At 41.7% G+C, this 19,313-nt stretch overlaps 1 protein-coding gene across 1 annotated transcript in view; it reads right to left on the bottom strand.

The window, feature by feature from the left end:
* The window catches only part of LOC135703833 (potassium voltage-gated channel subfamily KQT member 1-like), a 745,326-nt gene extending 728,555 nt beyond the window's left edge, over positions 1 to 16,771 (bottom strand). Inside the window, exons 1-2 of the mRNA XM_065225170.1 lie at positions 15,882 to 16,771; positions 2,072 to 2,860 (exon numbers count right to left, since the gene is read on the bottom strand). The gene's annotated coding sequence lies outside the window, so the exon portion shown is untranslated. The remainder of the gene's footprint in view (positions 1 to 2,071; positions 2,861 to 15,881) is intronic.
* Positions 16,772 to 19,313: the final 2,542 nt, after the last annotated feature.

Here is a 19,313-nt window from a genome sequence, read left to right as displayed (position 1 = left end):
TCCGGCCAAAACAGTACGGAACAACCGTGTTTCTTCAGGAAAGGCAGCAGACGTTTATTCAAACACTCTTTCACGTAAATTTCTTGGTTGACAGTCCCGGAAGCTATGAAAATGCTGCTTTTCAAGCCACAGGTACAGATGGCTTGCCAAACCAGATATTTCTTTGCAAACTTTGACAGTTTCATGTGCTTGAAAACATCTGCTACCTTTCCCCTTCCTTTTGCCGTATAAAACTCCTTTCCCGGAAGCTGCTTGTAGTCGGCTTTGACGTAGGTTTCGTCGTCCATTACCACGCAGTCAAACTTCATCAGCATCGTCGTGTACAGCCTCCGGGATCGCGCTTTGGCCGTCATATTTTGTTTATCATCGCGATTTGGAGTCACTACCTTCTTGTAAGTCGATAGTCCGGCTCGTTTTTTGGCTCGATGCACGGTTGTAGACGATACACCCAGCTTATTTGCGGCATCTCGGAGAGAGAGGTTAGGGTTTCGCTTGAAACTACCGGCAACTCTCTTTGTCGTCTCAGCGGCTTCCGGTTTTCGATTTCCCCCCGATCCAGACTTCCTGGCTGTCGACAAACGTTCCCCAAACACTTTAATTACATTTGTAACGGTTGATTTGGCAACTTTTAGCGATTTTGCCAACTTTGCGTGCGAGTAGCTCGGATTTTCGCGATGCGCGAGCAAAATTTTGATACGCTGCTCTTCTTGCTTGGACGGCATTTTGACAACTGAAGAGTGAATTCCAAAATCAAAATACGAGCAACATTCTACACACACACACACCTTCAAAATGAGGGGTGTTCAGGTTTTTTAAATGCAAAATTGAAAGAAATACGTCAAGTTGATATTGACCAAATTTTGACCGTATCACCCTTTAGTGGTACGCCACCACGAGGCGATAGGGACATCCAGGGTAACCACGCCTGATACTACCAACCAATGGGATCGGGTTCGCTACCGATCAAAAAGTCACATTTTACTGCGATTCCTAACCTCGGATACCTCGGTAATGGGTCGCCAAAGCAACAAAAGCCCAAGCTGCACTAGCCACCACCTCGTGGCTTCTGTTGAGAAAAATCTCCTTAGCATCACATACACACACCCATTTGAATTATTTCCACTAAATTACCTGTTCTTCAATTCTTTCTTTTTCAACGTTGATGTTTTTTTATTACTCCAACTCTTCTCTCTATTAAGAGATGAACTAGCCTCAGGCTAAAAATCTCTATAATAAAGGAAAAAAAAAAAAAAAAAATCTTCTCTCTATAATAAATTTAATTAAATTTCACTTATTAAACGACTCTAATTTTATTTTCAATAAAAACACTTCCTTTGATCATCATTTTTTTTTTCAACATGCCACTCACGTTTTTTAATATATTGCAATAATCAAATACAAAAATAAACTCTGGAAAAATGATAACTTAACGGTATTATTTTTTTTAAATCACTTCTTTTGGTATCAATCACCATACTTGATTTATATAAATTAATCTTGCACTGCACTACTTTTGATAAAATTACGCTCTGAACTTTCAGTCTTCTTCACTCGGCTGTCCAAAAGGGAAAGACCAAATACATCTCCCTGGCCAACCACGAAAATTCCCGTTTCTTTATTTCAGTTCATTCTTTGTTCCTCCATCTTTCCGGTTCTGACTAGATTCAAATTTCTCATCGTTATTTTTTTTTTTTTACTATCAGTCCTCAATTTTGTTTTGGTATCCTTTCAGTATTGATTTCACAAATTTTCCTTTCATTAAGCATCAGTCATCAAAACAAAATAAATTGTTTCGAGCACTTATTTGAATGTTGCCTGTCGGTCGGCGTAACCAACTCTAACGCTTCTTATATGAAACGATCGATAGGCCGTTTCATGGTAATCATAGTAAATTCACTGTGCAATACATCAGACTTTATTTATATTATGTTTTGATAGACATAACAGAAAACGGAAATAAGAAAGACAAAAAATCTATACAGTTGATCTTGAAATAATTGATCATTTAGTAATTCTTCATATGTTGTGTACCTAAGGTTATTGAAAATCAATCCAATCATCATGCACTCACCTTGCGCTGAAGTATCCACAGCAAAACCAACGATCTGACCGGCAGGGTTTCCTATTTAGGGATCCTTCTGCGCTAATTTCCTACCCACAAGCACAAAAACCAACCAACAAACCGGGGGTTGAATATCAGCCTTTCCACGTTCTAGCAAAGGATTTCACTTCCTCTTCCTCAGCCACTTGAAAAACCGAACACCCGCTTCACTGCAACCGGACGATGCTCTATACCGCTGTCAAACGACGGCGATGACACTCAAGCAGTGAAAGACCCGTTTCGAACGGGAGCGAAGAATCCGGGTGCCATTTTTATCACTTTTCTTCTCTATTGCTTTCTTTTCAGCAAAAACCGAATCTCACTTCCGCTCTTTCGGCACCTTTTCTCCGAATCTCCTCACCGTTTCCGCTGCTGCGATGACTTTGGCAGTTGACAACAAACAAAAAATTGTACACAAAAACGCACTAAAGATTCCCACCGCTTTCGGTGGTGATTTCTTTTCTATTTTTTTTTTCTCTTCGATGCCAATCAATCGATTTTGCTACAAGCTGTTTCACTTTTGTTGCTTCTAATTTTGAATTGGGAAAGAAGCTCACTCACCGATTTCCCTTCCAGTTGATTCAACTTGGAATGGTTGTTTTCGTCGTCACTTCCGTTTTGGTTTGGTTCAACTTTTTTTCTCCAGTTGGCTCTTGTTTTGAAGTGCTTCGGAGAGATGAGTGCTGAGTCTAAATTGATTTCAAAAATACTTCCAAATGCTATCGATTGTTTTGCTCTATTGTTGGGTGTTCTTGCAATCTGAAATGGAATTAAAAGAGAAACCAATGAATGGGTTAATGTGAGAATTGACTTCTGCGTAACCAGTCCAATAATAACAATTGAGGAAAATGTACACGATTGTAGATCATGTGAAATTTAACATTAAAACGATTGTAGATCATGTGAAATTTAACATTTAAAATTCTCTTACAGTTTTCAGGGTGTCGATTACCTGAAAAAACCTGGAAAATCGGGGAATCTCAGGGAATTTCATTCAAATTCAGGGAAATGTTTCTTGACCACAGAAACTTATCAATAAGTATGACTGATTTCGCTAGCTTAAAACATCTTAATTACTCGGTATAGTATGATTGCAAGCTGTGATATCGCAGCTCGGAATATCAAGCTAACAAAACTCACCAGCTGCAAATCTCAACAAACTGTGGTGAGATTGAGTTTCAATTTTTTTTTTTTAACTCTTTATTTGTTCCAAATTCAAAATAAATTACATTTCATTTTAACCTAGGTGCTCCAGTTACTGCAGTAACGTACCAGCCTTAATTGTTATGATATATATCTAAGTGTTTTTACATTGTTCATGTCTTGGCAATTCAGTATTTTAAACAGGTTTTTTAACCTGCATGTCAGTATAACAATTGATATCTTAAAACTAAAAACTAAAACTAAATCTTATCTAAGTATAAAGGGAATTAATCGTTGCAATTGAGGATTGCAACGATTTTTGCCTGAAATTATTAATTATTTTGTTGGACATTTGTGCTAAAGTCTCAACATTCGAAATTCTATGTACTTCGGTAGTACTGTACCAGGGAGGCAACTTCAAAATCATCTTCAGAATTTTGTTCTGAATCCTTTGAAGTGCTTTTTTCCTGGTAGTGCAGCAACTAGACCATATTGGCACAGCGTAAAGCATGGCCGGTCTAAAAACCTGTTTAAATATTAGAAGTTTATTCGTCAGGCAAAGTTTGGATTTCCTGTTTATAAGAGGATACAAACATTTAATATATTTGTTACATTTGGCTTGAATGCCCTCAATGTGATCTTTAAAAGTTAATTTTTGGTCAAGAACTAATCCAAGATATTTCACTTGGTTTGACCAGGAAATTGGAACTCCGTTCATAGTGACTATGTGACTACTACTAGGTTTCAAAAAGGAAGCCCTAGGCTTATGTGGAAATATTATAAGTTGAGTTTTGGAAGCGTTGGGAGAAATCTTCCATTTTTGTAAATAAGAAGAGAAAATATCTAAACTTTTCTGAAGTCTGCTGCAAATAACACGAAGACTTCTTCCTTTAGCGGAAATGCCTGTGTCATCAGCGAACAAAGATTTGTGGCAACCCTGAGGCAAATCAGGGAGGTCCGAAGTGAAAATGTTATACAATATAGGCCCAAGAATGCTACCCTGAGGAACTCCTGCCCTAACAGGTAGTCGATTAGATTTGGAATTTTGATAATTTACTTGAAGAGTTCTGTCAGTTAAATAATTTTGAACTAATTTCATAATATAAAGTGGAAAATTAAACTTTTTCAATTTAGCAATCAAACCTTCATGCCAAACACTGTCGAATGCTTTTTCTATGTCTAGAAGAGCAACTCAAGTTGAGTGGCCTTCAGATTTGTTTGAACGAATTAAATTGTTAACTCTTAAGAGTTGATGAGTAGTTGAATGCCCATGGCGAAATCCAAACTGCTCATCTGCAAAAATTGAGTTCGTATTGATGTGAAGCATCATTCTATTCAAAATTATCTTTTCAAAAAGTTTACTTATTGAAGAAAGCAAACTTATTGGACGGTAGCTAGAAGCTTCAGCTGGATTTTTATCCGGCTTCAAAATTGGAACAACTGTTGCATTTTTCCATTTATCAGGAAAGTATGCCAAATGGAAACATCTGTTAAATAATTTTACCAAGAAAGACATGGTACTCTCTTGGAGTTTTTTGATGAGGATATAGAAAATTCCATCATCACCTGGAGGTTTCATATTTTGAAAATTTTTAGTTATAGACCTTACTTCGTCCAAATCAGTCCCCAGGAATCATCAAAAATATTTTCCCGAGAGAAAATATTCAGAAAATCCCGAGCAACCTGATTCTCAATAGGACTAGTAAGACCCAAACTGAAATTATGGGAACTCTCGAATTGCTTAGCAAGTTTCTGAGCTTTTTCCAAATTTGTGATCAAAATTTTACCACCTTCTTTAAGCGCTGGAATAGGCTTTTGAGGTTTTTTCAAAATTTTTGTGAGTTCCCAAAAGGGTTTGGAATTCGGGTCTAATTAAGAAATATTATTTTCAAAAGTTTTGTTCCTCAGGGCAGAGAATCGCTTTTTAATTTGTTTTTGCAAATCCCGCCAGATAACTTTCATGGCAGGATCGCGTGTTCTTTGATATTGTCTCCTACGGACATTTTTAAGACGGATCAAGAGCTGAAGATCATCGTCTATTATAATTGAATCGAATTTAACCTCGCATTTTGGTACTGAGGCAGCTCTTGCTTCAACTATAGAAGTAGTCAGAGATTCAAGAGCATAATTAATTTCATCTTTGGTTTGCAAAGGAATGTTTGGATCGAAGTTATATTCCATAAATGTTCGATACTGCTCCCAATCAGCTCTATGGTAATTGAAAGTAGAGCTGTTGGGATTACAAATTATTTCTTGGGATATTTCAAAAGTTACAGGAAGGTGATCAGAACCGAAGTCAGCATGGGTAACCAATTGGCTACAATGTTGACATGAATCAGTTAAGACCAAATCAATAGTTGAGGGATTTATTGCTGAAGAAAAGCATGTTGGGCTGCATGGATATTGAATAGTGTAATAACCTGCAGAACAATCATCAAACAGAATATTACCATTGGAATTGCTTTGAGCATTATTCCATGAGCGGTGTTTTGCATTAAAATCACCAATAATGAAGAATTTAGACCTATGACGGGTAAGTTTCTGGAGGTCACCCTTGAGAAAATTATTTTGCTGGCCAACGCATTGGAATGGCAAATAGGCAGCTATAAACGTAAGTTGTCCAAATTTTGTTTCAACAGAAACCCCCAAAGTTTCAAAAACTTTGGTTTCAAATGAAGAAAGAATTTTATGTTTGATTCGTCTATGAATAATGATGGCAACGCCACCACAGGGTCCATCAAGACGATCATTTCTATAAATCAAGTAATTTGTGTCCTTCTTTACCTGGTTTGGGCAGGTTTAAGGAACGTTTCAGTTATAACGGCAATATGCACGTTATGAACTCTCAAAAAGTTAAATAGCTCGTCTTCATTATCTTTAAGAGATCGAGCATTCCAATTTACAATATTTAATGCTTTAAAATCCATTACTGAATTTTAAAGTCATGACAATATTATTTGCAAATTTTACTCCAGTTTGAATAGCATCAAACATGGAGTTAGATTTAAGCATATCAGAAATCATGTCAATTAATGAATTCTGTAAAAATTCCATTTTGGGGGCAGTAATGCTTCCTAAGTCAAAATTGTCAAAATTTCCGTTAGAACGTTGGTTAGTATTTTGATTTCTACCCGCTGCAATAGCAGCATAGGTAGCTCCATTAACTCGCTGAACATTGTTAGCAGCGAGGGGAGTAGGTACAGATGAAACATTTGAACGAATGTAGAATTTGTTCCTCGCTGACCGTTGTTAACAGCAGAGGAATTTGTACCTGGTCGGAAACGTGGAGCGTTTCCTACCTGACGGTTAGAACGAGATTGTAGGATCGCTTTGCGAGTCTTACATTCCCAAAAATTGGATTTGTGGTTTTCACCACAATTTGAACATTTAAATTTCTTAGGATCTTCCTTCACAGGACAGTCGTCCTTTGCGTGAGAGGAATCACCACAATTCATGCATTTAGCTGGCATGTAGCAATTTTTAGTTCCGTGACCCCATCCCTGGCACTTACGGCACTGGGTGAGGTTTTGGAAATTTCCTCCAGTCTTCCTGAAGTGTTCCCACTTCACTCGGACATGGAGCATAAGGCTAGCTTTTTCTAAGGCCTTAAGGTTGTTTAGTTCACTAGACTTGAAGTGAACTAAATTAAAAATCATTAGAAATCCCGTTGCGCGAATCGCCAGGACGGGATTTCATTTTCATTTTGATTACTTGGAGTGGCACAACTCCAAGTAATTTTGCCAGTTCATCTTTGATCTGATCCAGGGATTCACCACTGGGCAGTCCTTTCATGACAACCTTGAACACACGTTCAGTTTTGGTGTCGTAAGTAAAAAATTTGTGCTTCTTCTCAGTAAGATACTTGAGAAGACATTTAAATCCGTCCAAGGTTTCAGCCAATACACGGCATTCACCCCGACGTCCAATTTGTAGTGAAAACTTAACTTCCACGAAATTCAAAAGTTCCATGCGAAGAGCATGGAAATCGGAAGTGGTTATCACAATAGGGGGAATCTTTTCCTTCTTGGCATTAAGCCGGGAAAGTTTACTAGAATTTTTCTTGGATGATGGATCATTCTCATCATCCGTGAGCAAATCAAATTGATTACTCAAATTAATTTCATCAGAAGGGGGGTCAAGAGTTTGCCCCTTTCTTTTGCGTTTAGGCGCCATGGCGGCAGTAAATTTTTATCCAAATCGACTTCCAAGCAGATTACTATAAGAATCTGAAGGATCGAAGAGGAATTTTCCAAATCGATATCCAAGAAGGATTACCTCGGGTAGGGTCCAAACAAGGATCGAAGAGGAATAAGAGTTGAACAACGTAGAAAATTTTTACAGGTTGAGCACTGAAAAGTGCTGTTTAAATTTGTTGTAGCTTTAGGTAGTAGTAACACTTCCTTCAGCAAAAAGCAAATAGATCCGTACGGCAAGAGAGCACGATGCGGACTGAGATTGAGTTTCATGATTTTTGCTTCACGCCCGAACGCTACCGAAACTTCCATAACGGCTGGCAGCAGTCACTTTGTGTCTGCCATCGTTGAAGAGTAAAAAAAGATAGCAAGCTATACTTCCTCTTTCTAAGAAAACGGTGTGCAACGGAATCATTGTTGTGTTGAGTCAACTCTCAGCTTGATTTTTGCACGTTGTGAATAGTCTCGCAATATCAAAGGAGCTTGTAAAATCAATATCAAGCATGATAATTTGTTCCAATATCACGCGTGACATTGAGACCGTTCATCCCAGTTTCTCCCGTTTGACGGTTCGCGCTTCCCGGATCAACCGCTGGGTGTAGTGAGTCGAGTGTTAGGTACCGTTTGCGGTATTCAGTACGAGGGGCTGTGGCGGCGAACATTCTCTCCCCCGTGTCACCATAACTTCCGGTTGGGCGTCACCAGAACTTGCCACGTCCAGCACAGCAAATTTTGTAGCTCGACGAGTCACTGGAATCGTTTTCGGCAGTCACGAGCACAAGATCTCCTTTCTTGATCGGTTGTACGTCACGAAACCACTTTGTCCATCGAATGATGGCTGGTCGGTATTCTACCACCCACCGACGGCAAAGTGTGCTTCACCATGTCCAACTATTCCTCAACGCCATTCCTGCATCCGTCGGGAACTTCTCCGGTTCTCGCACACCATTTGAGCTCAGGAGCAAAAAATGATCGGTTTCTATAGGAACGAATGTAAGTAGCCTGGAATTGACCATACTTTCGGCTTCTGCCAATACCGTAGCGAAAGACTCGTCATCCAGCTTACGCACTACCGGAACCAATCCTAATGCTGATTTAACGGTGTGAACCATTCTTTCCCAACAGCCCCCCATGTGAGGAGCGGCTGGAGGGTTGAACCTCCACTGTGTGTAGGCGTTCGTAAAAGTGCTGCCCAGTTCGGTATTAATCTTGTTGATTTCATCCATGAGCTCCCTGCTTGCTCCCACAAAATTCGGCAGACAGGCAGACCCATCGTTTCACCGCGCTTCTTCCAACTTTCACCAAATATGGGCCGAAGAGATCTACGCCCACATAGGTGAAGGGCTGTAATTCCTTTATACTTTCATCTGTGCCTTCTTCTAAAACCTTCGTCCATTCTGTTTCAACGTTGTACAGAATGTCAGGTCCCTGAAACCAGCGGCTGTCAGCATTGCAAGCGGGACCTTTTCCCCACTTGGTGGCCTCGTCAGCCACATTCACCTTAGTTGAAATCCACTGCCATTCGTCAACGCTCGACAAGTTCAATATTTCGTTGACCCGGAAGGCAACGAACTGACGATATCGTCAAACATCCGATTTGATCCACGAACAGACGGTTGATGTGAGTCACTCCAAAAGCAAATTTTCAACGAATGATTTTGCTCCATAGTCCTCCGCAATCGAGCTCCCAGCAACGCTGTTATCAATTCCAGACGTGGTATCGGAAGTCCTCGAAGTGGTGCCACTTTCGTCTTCGACGACACTAGAGCGACTCTGATCTGACCGTTGTCTATTATACGGAAGTATCCAACCGGTGCTAGTTCGGAAAATATCAACGGGGAATACGCAGCCCTTCCATCTTCTTGAGTACCACTATCCAATCCATCCAGCGCGTAGCGATCCCCATTTGAATCCTGTCGTTCCAATTTGTGTCCGTCTGCCATACCTCTTGAATTAGGGATTTTTCCGTGGATTAAAAATGATGCCACCAATCCTAAAGGGTCAAAAATACTCATAACGAGTCGAAACATCTCCAGTTTTGTTAGAATCGTAGTACCGTCCACCAGGTCTCTCACTTTCTCACAAGACTGCAACGAGAATACGAAGACGTCCTTTTCTTGCAACCACGCCATTCCCAGCACGCGCTCGAATCTAGCTTCCTTATCCGATAACATGACTTTCGATTGCTTCAGGTTTTCCTCTCCTAAATTGTCAAGTACGGTTCTGTTGCTTGAAATCCCGTTGCGGATGTGGAATCCCGCGCGCCTGTGCACCTCGATAACTTCCTTAGCCACTTCGAACGCTTCTTCCGCTGTATCGAAACTGTCCACGTATTCATCCAGTTCCTCCTCCGTTGCTTCGTGTATGTAGCCCTTGGATTTGATGTCGAATATTTGTCACCGGACGCTTTCGTACAGGTCTGGATTCCGTGCCAAACGTTTTTCAAGACATTTGAAGCGTCGTTCGGCCATAGGCCTGCTGTCTGGAAACTCTATATAGTCATGCTTCCAGAGCAGAACTGTTTCGTACTTCCTGCAGTCTAACCGTCGCGAAGTTTCGACTAGAATCTTGTAAGCGCGCTCTTCTTCTACTCCTTTCACAATTGGTACAACCGCTACACCAAGAAGCTACTCGTGAAGATCAACATTTGTCGATTCAGCATTCATATAAAGTTGTCTGTGCAGAGTATTCGGTTGTGGCTTGCGCAGACTGCTGCTTACTGCCCAGCCAATCCTGGCCTTCGTTGCAATCGGTTCGTTTGACCTGCCCTGCCGCAGTTTCAGTGTAGCTAGCAGATGAGCATTACTCAGTCCAATAAGTATTCAATAAGTAGTAAGTCCGCAAAGCAAATGTGTGCGGCCGCAATGAAAATCCGGATCTCTCGATCTGAAAACTTTCCAAAAAGCTTGATTTCCCTGCAAGCACTGTTCACAGCGTTTTAAAATCGTTCGATACTCGTTTGACTACAGCTGGGAAGACGGGAAGCGGAACAAAAACGGATTTGAAGAACGACCAGAAGGACGTAGAGGTGAAACAAATATTACGGAGGAGGCCAGATCTTTCAGTACGTACTGTTGCATTCTAGGTAAAAACGGTACCGAACCGCAATGTTAAGCAAAATGTGACTGCCAAAACACGTACTCGTAAGTTGTGTCGCGAATATTTGACTAATTGAAGCGAATGGAGTCCATGTTGTACCGAAGGAGGTGACCTAAACCTAACTGTCCGGAGTTATGTCCTATCGAGTGATATTGGGCTCTCATGAAGAGAGAGCTCTCCCAGTGCAAATAACAAGCAAATTTCGAAAATATTGGACAAGAGCAGCAAACCCGGTGCAGAACGGTTTGCACTGGCTGTGATCTCAAAAGTTCGTCAATTTTCGTTGCAGCCTTATTAAGTAATGATAAGTTTTTTTTTTTTGACGTAGGACTACGTCAGTGATTTCTATATGGGGGTACACTTTGTGAAAACCGGAAATGGAACATGTAACAAAATTATGAAAGATTTCGAACGTTAATAACTCAATTGCATCTGGACCAATTTCAATAATTTTATCACCAATCGATCAGAAATATTACGACGCATCTGCTGAGTTTAAGACTTTATTGTTTTCAAAATGTCACCATTGAAAATTGCACGAATGAAAATTATCACCGATTGCCTGCGAAAAGCAATTTCCCTAGCACAGATTTCAAAGTAGAATTCCATCCGGTCTCACCAAACGGTGTTTATTCAACCACCTCGTGGTGCGTGGTGGTGTTCTTCAGTACACAACGAAGGGCTCCCCGTAAGCAGCTTGCTATCAAGGCTGACCTAAACCGCTGATCGGATTCAGTTCCAATCACCGTGTGTGGTGGTGTCCGGTCGTCGGCATCAGCAGCAGCAGTGCTTTCGGCGCGTGGCGTTGAACATTGTTCTCCAGTATACAACGAAAGGCTGCCTGCAAGCAGTGAGCTGCAGCCCACATGAGCATCCATAGAAGGAGGAAGAAACCGCACCGCTATTGATCGGAATCAGTAGCTCTTCGTGTGTCGCTGTGGGCCATCTATGCCAAGCGCGTCACCTTCATTCCAAACATCATACAGCTTACCAGCCTCATCTGTGTTTAACACCCTAATAACTCAGCATTACTCAACCATCCCGACAAAACGGTCCACCATAAATAAAGAGTATTTTCTGGACATCTGTCAAGGTCATCAATCGGATGTCAGTTCCCATATCAAGATAGAAATGAAATTAGGGCTTAAAAGCTTTTGTAAACAATGACTTCTTTCGATGATGTCTTGAAAGTCAAGGCTCGCCCGTGCAAATCACCATCAGGTATGGTAAGACTTCCCCTACCCGACGATAATATTGGTTTGCGTGGGCGTGCCTTGAATTCCTAAAAATCATTGAGAGAAGTCATTGATTACAAAAGCTGTTACGAGCGGCGCCGGTGGTGTAGCGGTAAGCGTGATTGCCTCTCACCCCAGCAGGCCTGGGTTCAATCCCAGTCGGCGTTGCCGGGATGTTCTGAGCCATAACATCTCTGATCACGCCTTCCTTCGGGGAAGTAGGGAAGTGGATCGATAAGTAGGGTCCAGGTGTTGGAGCTGCCTCCCTGGCGTCGGTAGCATTGGTGCTCAGCACGGAAAACAAGATCGACGGAAAACAAATCAAAGGAAAAAAAGCTGTTACGCGTTATTCCAGCTCTATCTAGATATGATTGAATCTAACATACCATGTACTTTAAGGTTGCATTAGGGGTGCAATTTAAAAAACCAAAGTGGGTCGCGGCATGAAAATGGTCTTACTTTGATCCAGAGATAATGGATTTTAATTCTTAATACGCCAATCGATAGGATTTTTTTCTATGAATCTGTTAAAATTAAGACTTTATTATTTTTCAAATTGTCACTATTGCTATGATAATTAAAATTATCACCGATTGCCTGCGAAAAGCAACAGATTTCAAAGTTGAGTTCCATCTGGTCTCCTCGAACGGTGCTTATTCTATCACCGCGTGGTGAGTGGTGGTGTTCTCCAGTACACAACGAAAGGCTGCCTACAAGCAGCGAGCTGCAGCCGACATGAGCATCCATAGAAGGAGGAAGAAGCCGCACCGCTATTGATCGGAATCAGTAGCTCTTCGTGAGTCATTGTGGGCCATCTATGTCAAGCGTGTCATACAAAAGAGTATAAACAGAGAGAACCCCGCTCAAATTGCAATTCCTACACAAAACACAAGCTCCTGCTGCAGTTAACAAATAAGAGTTATATAATATTTATATAAGTTCACGTAATCCTACGTCACCATTGCACAGTGGTCCAGGATTGGAATTTGGCAAGACAAAAGTCCATGGTACTGTTGCTTTAGGATTTAGACGTTTGGTGTCTTCAGTGAAGTTTTTCTTCTTAAAATTATCCTTCTTTTAGTGCCTTCAAACATTAGGGTGGTCCTGTAATTTTTAGAAACCCAAAACTAACTTTCTTATTTAAAAAAATAAAGACACACATTTTTCAAAGAAGTTGTTGGTGAATTGATTTCAAGCAACTTTGTTGGAAAAAGTTTTTTTGTATCTCTTACCGTTTTCATTTTAAAGGATTTTTTTCTGAACTGTGTTAGGGTGCACCCAAAAAATCAGTTTTTCATCTCTAACTTTTTTATTTCAAATTTTTCGTAAGCACTGTGTTCAAAAAACTTTTAGAACTCGTCAAAATACATAACTTAATACATAACTAACGTACAGACGTTTTTTAGCCATCTTTTAAAAGGGCATACTTTAGTGCATATTATATGGGAAAACTGAAGATACATTTTTTCTTTATCTTAAGTTTTACTTATTTTAGTTCAATCACTTTTGCAATTAAATTTGGTAATATCTCATTCTAAAATAGAGGAAACAGCGATATTTTAAAAGAAAAACGTGTGTCTTGCTAAACTACAAAAGTCTTTGTAGTACCTTTTTATGTAAAAAGTCTCTCAAAGTCTCTGTTCGCGAAAGATATATTCAAAACGGTTATCCCTCCAGAGATTTATAAGATAATTCTCAAAGAGAGTAACCGTAAAGCACAAAAGGCTACAGATAATTAAAATCTTAAGCTAATTGACTAATGACTAGCTTCTGTTGAAATTGGGGGTTCACCACATCCTTCAGGGCTTCCGGAACCTGTTCCAGGGACATTGGTTCATTGTCACTCTTGTCAATTGGCATGGTCTATACACGCAAACCAAAAATCTATTACAACGAATGTTAGTTCCGTTTCCTATCATCCTCTGTTCATGAACATCGCAACGAATGTTAGAAATTGACCATGCAGGCGATGTAATGGTTTTTTGTCTTTTTTATTTCGTGTTCTATCTACGCTTCCGACAATACCAGTAAGCTTGTAGAACGACGCACATTGTAGAACATTGTAGAAAGACGCACACACTTGCCTCGAGTCTCTCCAGCAGAAAAAGCATACGAAGTCGAGTATGCAAGAAAATGAGCGCTTCATGTTTGCTTTTAGGCTATCCAAATTCAGAAGCATGGAGAGAGCAATGGAGAAAGCACAGGTCTGATAATCGCAACGTTCGTGGTTCGAGTCTAGTCGGCAGTCTGTATCCTTTTTTTTTTCGACATAACTAATTTACCTCACTAATACACTCTACATTTTTCGTTCTCCAATTTTCTTACATTGGACCGCAGCTAGGTATATCGCATCCTCGGTTCATGTGGTCTCCACTAACATCCTCTGATGATGAATCCCACATAATTGTAAGCAAATCTTACATCCCCCGGTTGGGTTTACATGACCATAAAATGCTGAAAAGTTTAATATGCCGCATAACTAGCTTCTGCTGAAACTAGAGAAAAGCCTTTTCCTCAGGGGCTTAACGAACCTGTTCCAAGGACATTGGGTGGCCATTGTCATTTTTCTCAATTGGCATGGTATATAATAAAATGTCCATGCATTTCTGGAAATTTTGATGTGCCGCACGTCTGGTTTTGTTGAAATTAGAAATTGGCTACTTCTGGCTTCCGAAACCTGTTCCAGGGACATAGGATGGCCATTGTCACTCTTGTCATTTGGTATAGTCTCTAATGACATATCCATCAAATTCTGAAAATGTTGATATGTCGCATGGCTAGATTTTGCCACTTCCTCCTGCTGTTCCAGGGACATTGAGTGGCCATTGTCACTCTAGTGAGTTATCACGGTGTCTAATGACATATTAATAAATTTCTGAAAATTTGATGAACGTTTGATTCCGTTGAAATCAAAGATTGGCTACTTCCTCTGAGGTTTCCGGAACCATTGGGGTCCATTCTGGAATTCATATACGCCATCTTTCAATTCTTATCTAAACCTACAACTTTGCAGAATATTGTTTGGCGCTATCTTATTGTCCGAGCTTCGTAAAAAGCGTGGGTAACCGGGTACCCCTTCACCCGTTTATGGGGTACAAATAGTACAAGGCCACTGATTCACCCATATTTCTTGAAATTTCACCAGATCGTTTAGGGTTTAGATGTTGCACTTAGTTTCGTCTGACAAAATTTAACCTTTGAGTAGATTGGTGCGTCTGCTCGATCCAGCTGTGTTCAACAAAAATCAATCCTTTGACCGCATTGGAACGCCTTTGAGTAAATGCACGAATGGTAATGAATTAAGAGAAGAGAACGATGTTTCTTCCGAATACAGTACTTGTTTACTAGCTGGGCTAAAAGTGCAGCCCAGTTAGCAAATTCAACGCGATAACTGGGCCAGCGTTGCCAGATTATTTTCTAGCTTATCGGTATCAAGTATTTACTATTTCAAATAATATTTATGTCGTTCTCGAAGGTAAACATTAAAACTGTTGGAATAAAAACGGAAAAATTGCTTTCCAGGAGCATTCGGACTAAAAAAATCCAGACAATTTTTGAATTAGCTTCTGCAGGAAGCCGAAAAAACTTCCAAAGAAAGAATTAAGAAGCACTTCTGGAGTAAGTTTTAAGAAAATTCTAAAAACATCCCGGATGTCGTCCAAAACAAATATTGAGAAACTTCAGGTGAACATTTGAACAAACTTTCGGAAAAAACGGAAATTTTGCTTCTGAATTCTACTTTCAGCTTACCAAACATGGTAGAAAATTTCGTAAGAATATAGATGAAATTAATGTCGTCAAAACCAGCTGTTTGTAAGCCAAATCTCCATTTTTCAAATAAAGTATGCCGAATATTTGCTGTGGCGCAATAAACTATGCACAACTCCATAAGGTCAGTCATCTCGCGTTTCGCGATTAAACCGAAAGTCAAGGTCATTCCGCAGTAGGAGGTTCACAAAAGATTCCATACCTCTGATTTCTAAATGCTTAAACCTGCATCATATTGACGTTAGCTCTCGATGTCGATGAATGTGGAGTTCTGTTAAGGTACCTCTATTGCTAATTCATTTGCTTATTTAATTAAATCAAAGCAAAAACTCGTAAACTTACCCAATCAAACTAAATGTGAACGGCAAATATCCTTCGATCCATCAAAAGTAACCGAACACATATTCCCCGCAGTGTACGGAACACTTTCTTCAGTGGTTATCAAACTTTTTCACTGCATTCAGATTTTTCCCTTTCTACATACAACAAAGTATCACAACTCCCACAACACCGCCAGCAAATTATCCAGCTTGTTGTTCTCCGTGTGCTTGTTCTCAATTCCCAAGCAAACTATCGTTGTCTTCTAATTGGATTTTCAGCCAACGACTTTCGCTTCACATATGAACAATTTTCAACACTTTCGCAGCACTCGAAGCGCGTCTGGTTTTCTTCAAGGTTTACTTATTAAAAATGCACGTGTGAGAATTGCACTCCCGCTCCCGCTGCCCCGTTCCAGATCGGGCAATCATCGACCGCCTCCAACAAATTGTTGCTTCCCGGCTTGCCACAGGACGGCTTCATAAACGCTTCCCGACAAACTACAGGAAATCACTACTACGTGGATAAAATTCTGCTACTTCACTATACGTAATTACCACTATCACACTATCACTACCTGCCACCGATAACGGCAATCAAAGGGCACTCTACGTAAGCGGTAAGCTTTTTTTTTATTTTTGCTTGGGCACTAAGCTAGTCGAACATTTATTCAAATTGAAACATCTATCTTGAAACAATCAACCGAACATCAAAATTTCCCGAAATCAAATCGACACAGAAAATGCAATCACAACTCTACGATTTCCCACCCACTCAAAGTCTCCCCTCTACGTTGCCGCTGCTGCTGATAAGACACAATCCAGGCGAAGTGATAGTTTCTTCTTCGTCTTTCGCAACTTCACATGCCCACCGTCGACGGTGTGGCGCGCATTCCCGAACTGGATGACAACCGAAAAAAAAACAGTAAATCAACTGCACTTTTAGGGGTGCAGCAGTCGTCACTCGGCCACACTTTCACACACGCGTCGTGTTCAGCGTCGTGTTCGAAACAACACTAACCGATCGTCAACGGACAAACGTTTTCACCCACCCATTGGAACCCATCTTTCCTCGACAACGATGACGACGACGACGACGACGACGATGATGATGTTCTGGGGCGGAAAAACACACTGCTCTTTCCCAATCGACCAAACCACCCCCACACGCGTGTGCCATGGTCGGGAAATGTGCTCTCACTCTCTGTTTTGGTGCCGTCCCGCTTCGCACGGTCTCGCTTCTTCCACTCGGCGAGCCGAGAGTTTCGCTCAGGGGGAACTCACCGTTAAAAAGTATGCCACTGGGGACACTCGGAGAAACTCGATGTCCGGAGTCACTGCAGAACCGTGGGGAACTGAAATTTGATTTTTGAATTGTGTGCAGTCAGCGGGTATGTTCCAGATTCTGATGCTAAAAATAGACCGGAAGCCAGCCGATGCCGCTGCAGATGAAGTTCAAGGGTGATGGTGGCAGTCAAGGTGAAAATAGCATGCTGCAAGTTCCGAGAAGAAGCGTGTTCTGAAAGTTGAATGCGTGCTTTCCGCGGAATCTATCAACAGGTGTTGGATGCTCGATTGATCGTTTGCTTAACTGCAAGGCATGGCAGGTAAGGTTAGGGGACAAACAGTAATATTTTTGGAAATCGAGTTACAATAGGATAGGATAGGAAGGATACAGATTGACAATCAAATGAGAAAATTTATTTGACGTGGATAATAAAGGAATTTTACATTTTACCTGTTAGAATTCCATGAAACATTGTATAATTGTTCGCTAGGGCCAAAGTAACCAAGTTTGTGTTGGAATTAGGGCATTTTGAGTCTCGCCTAATTTTTTAAAACGACATATTCATTTTTTTTTTTTTTTATCACATTTGATAGTAGAAGGTCAGGCTTAGGGCCTGCCTCTAAGGAAACGTTTCAGTCTAACATTAACGTAACGTAAAACTGGCTCTGAAACAACATTTAGAAAAAAAAACTTAATGTAAAATGGGAGTTACATCTGGACTGTGGTGAGGCATGGATGCACGAACAAGGTAGAGCTCCACCGTAAGAAACAGTGCCCCAGTCCGGCAGAGATACCCCGACGGCAGGAAAATAGGAAGGTGGAAGAACACGGACAGCGCAGTCAACGACGAGAGTGCTAGATTTGGTTGTACAGGTGGGCGTCCTTCAAGAAAGCAATCAGCGCAGCCAGCGTCGAGGGGTCGTTGCCAAGTAGCTCCCTGATGTTCTCTGGGAGTCGGTGTTGTTCGCGTAGCCTTTGAAACTCTGGGCAGACACACAGCACGTGTTCCACCGAGGCAGGAATGCTGCAGATTGGACAAACCTTGTGGAAGGGTGTCCCACCAAAATTGTGGGAAATCCTCGCATGGCCGGTCCGGAGTCTTGAAATGATCCGTTGGTCCTTGTACTTGTGGCTGTCTAGGCAGGGTCGTACGGTTTCTTTGATCTTTCTCAGGAAAGTGGTCCGCGACTGAAACCATTCCTCCTGCCAGGCTTCAATGATAATATTCGCGATCCAACGCTTGACGTCTAGGAGTGGTACGTTCCTGGTGAAGCAGGGACCAGATGGACCGGATCCCGCCAGCCTGTCCGCAGCCTCATTTCCAGGAACATCGCAGTGCCCGGGAATCCACGTAAAAACGGTTGAGGGTGGGGCATATCGTGTAATGGCTTGTATCCAGGGGTGGCGCGGGGCTTCGGCTTCCAGCGCCTGGATGACGCTGTGTGAGTCCGTTAGCACAAGGATCGGTTGATCTGCAGGAGTGATGGCTGCATCAAGAATAGCAGCGGCTTCTGCGGAAAAAACGAAACACTCCTCCGGTAGATTTTGACTTGTTGCGGAGTTTGGTCCTGCCACTCCGAGTCCCACTCCAGCCCGTGATCGCGATCCGTCCGTAAAGCGAGGAACGTGCCCCGGATAGACCGACCCAAGAAGTTCTGCAACTGAACGCCTCAACGCTACATAGTTATCTCCGGCTTGGAATCCTCTCTTAATCCGCTTATCTATTTTGATAACGTTAGATCGCCAACTTTTCTCTCCATGCCAGTGGACCCTGGCCACTGGGGGGAGGTCAAGGTTGGCTGCAGTGCGGAGGGCTCTGTTCCCCTCGTTGAGGAGAAAGACCCTATCATTCCCGGATGTCTTAGCAGCGAGGGCAGCGGCTTTCGTAGCAGTAGCTGCAGCAGTTCGATAGCGGAAAGGGAGGACTCCGATTTCCGCACAAGCAGCGTCTGCAGGCGTGGAAGGTAGAAGGCCGGATACGATGCGTACGTAGGTATTGTATACCGGAGCGAGGATGCGGTTCAGCTTCTCGGTGGCTAAGCAGGTAATTTCAATGCCGTAGAAAAGTCGACTGTCGATAACAGCCCGGGCGACACGAAGGCGGATCTCGCGGTTACGACAGTTTTCTTTCACCGATCTGAAGTGCTGGTCGAAACTTAAAGTCCGATC

The sequence above is a fragment of the Ochlerotatus camptorhynchus genome, unplaced genomic scaffold (assembly GCF_037179485.1).
Source record: "Ochlerotatus camptorhynchus isolate MF236.1 unplaced genomic scaffold, CSIRO-AGI_Acam_v1.1 ptg000021l, whole genome shotgun sequence".
NCBI classification, from domain to species: Eukaryota; Metazoa; Arthropoda; class Insecta; order Diptera; family Culicidae; genus Ochlerotatus; species Ochlerotatus camptorhynchus.
The sequence above is the reverse complement of the archived record's forward strand: the minus strand, read 5'-3'. Positions and strand labels throughout refer to the sequence as shown.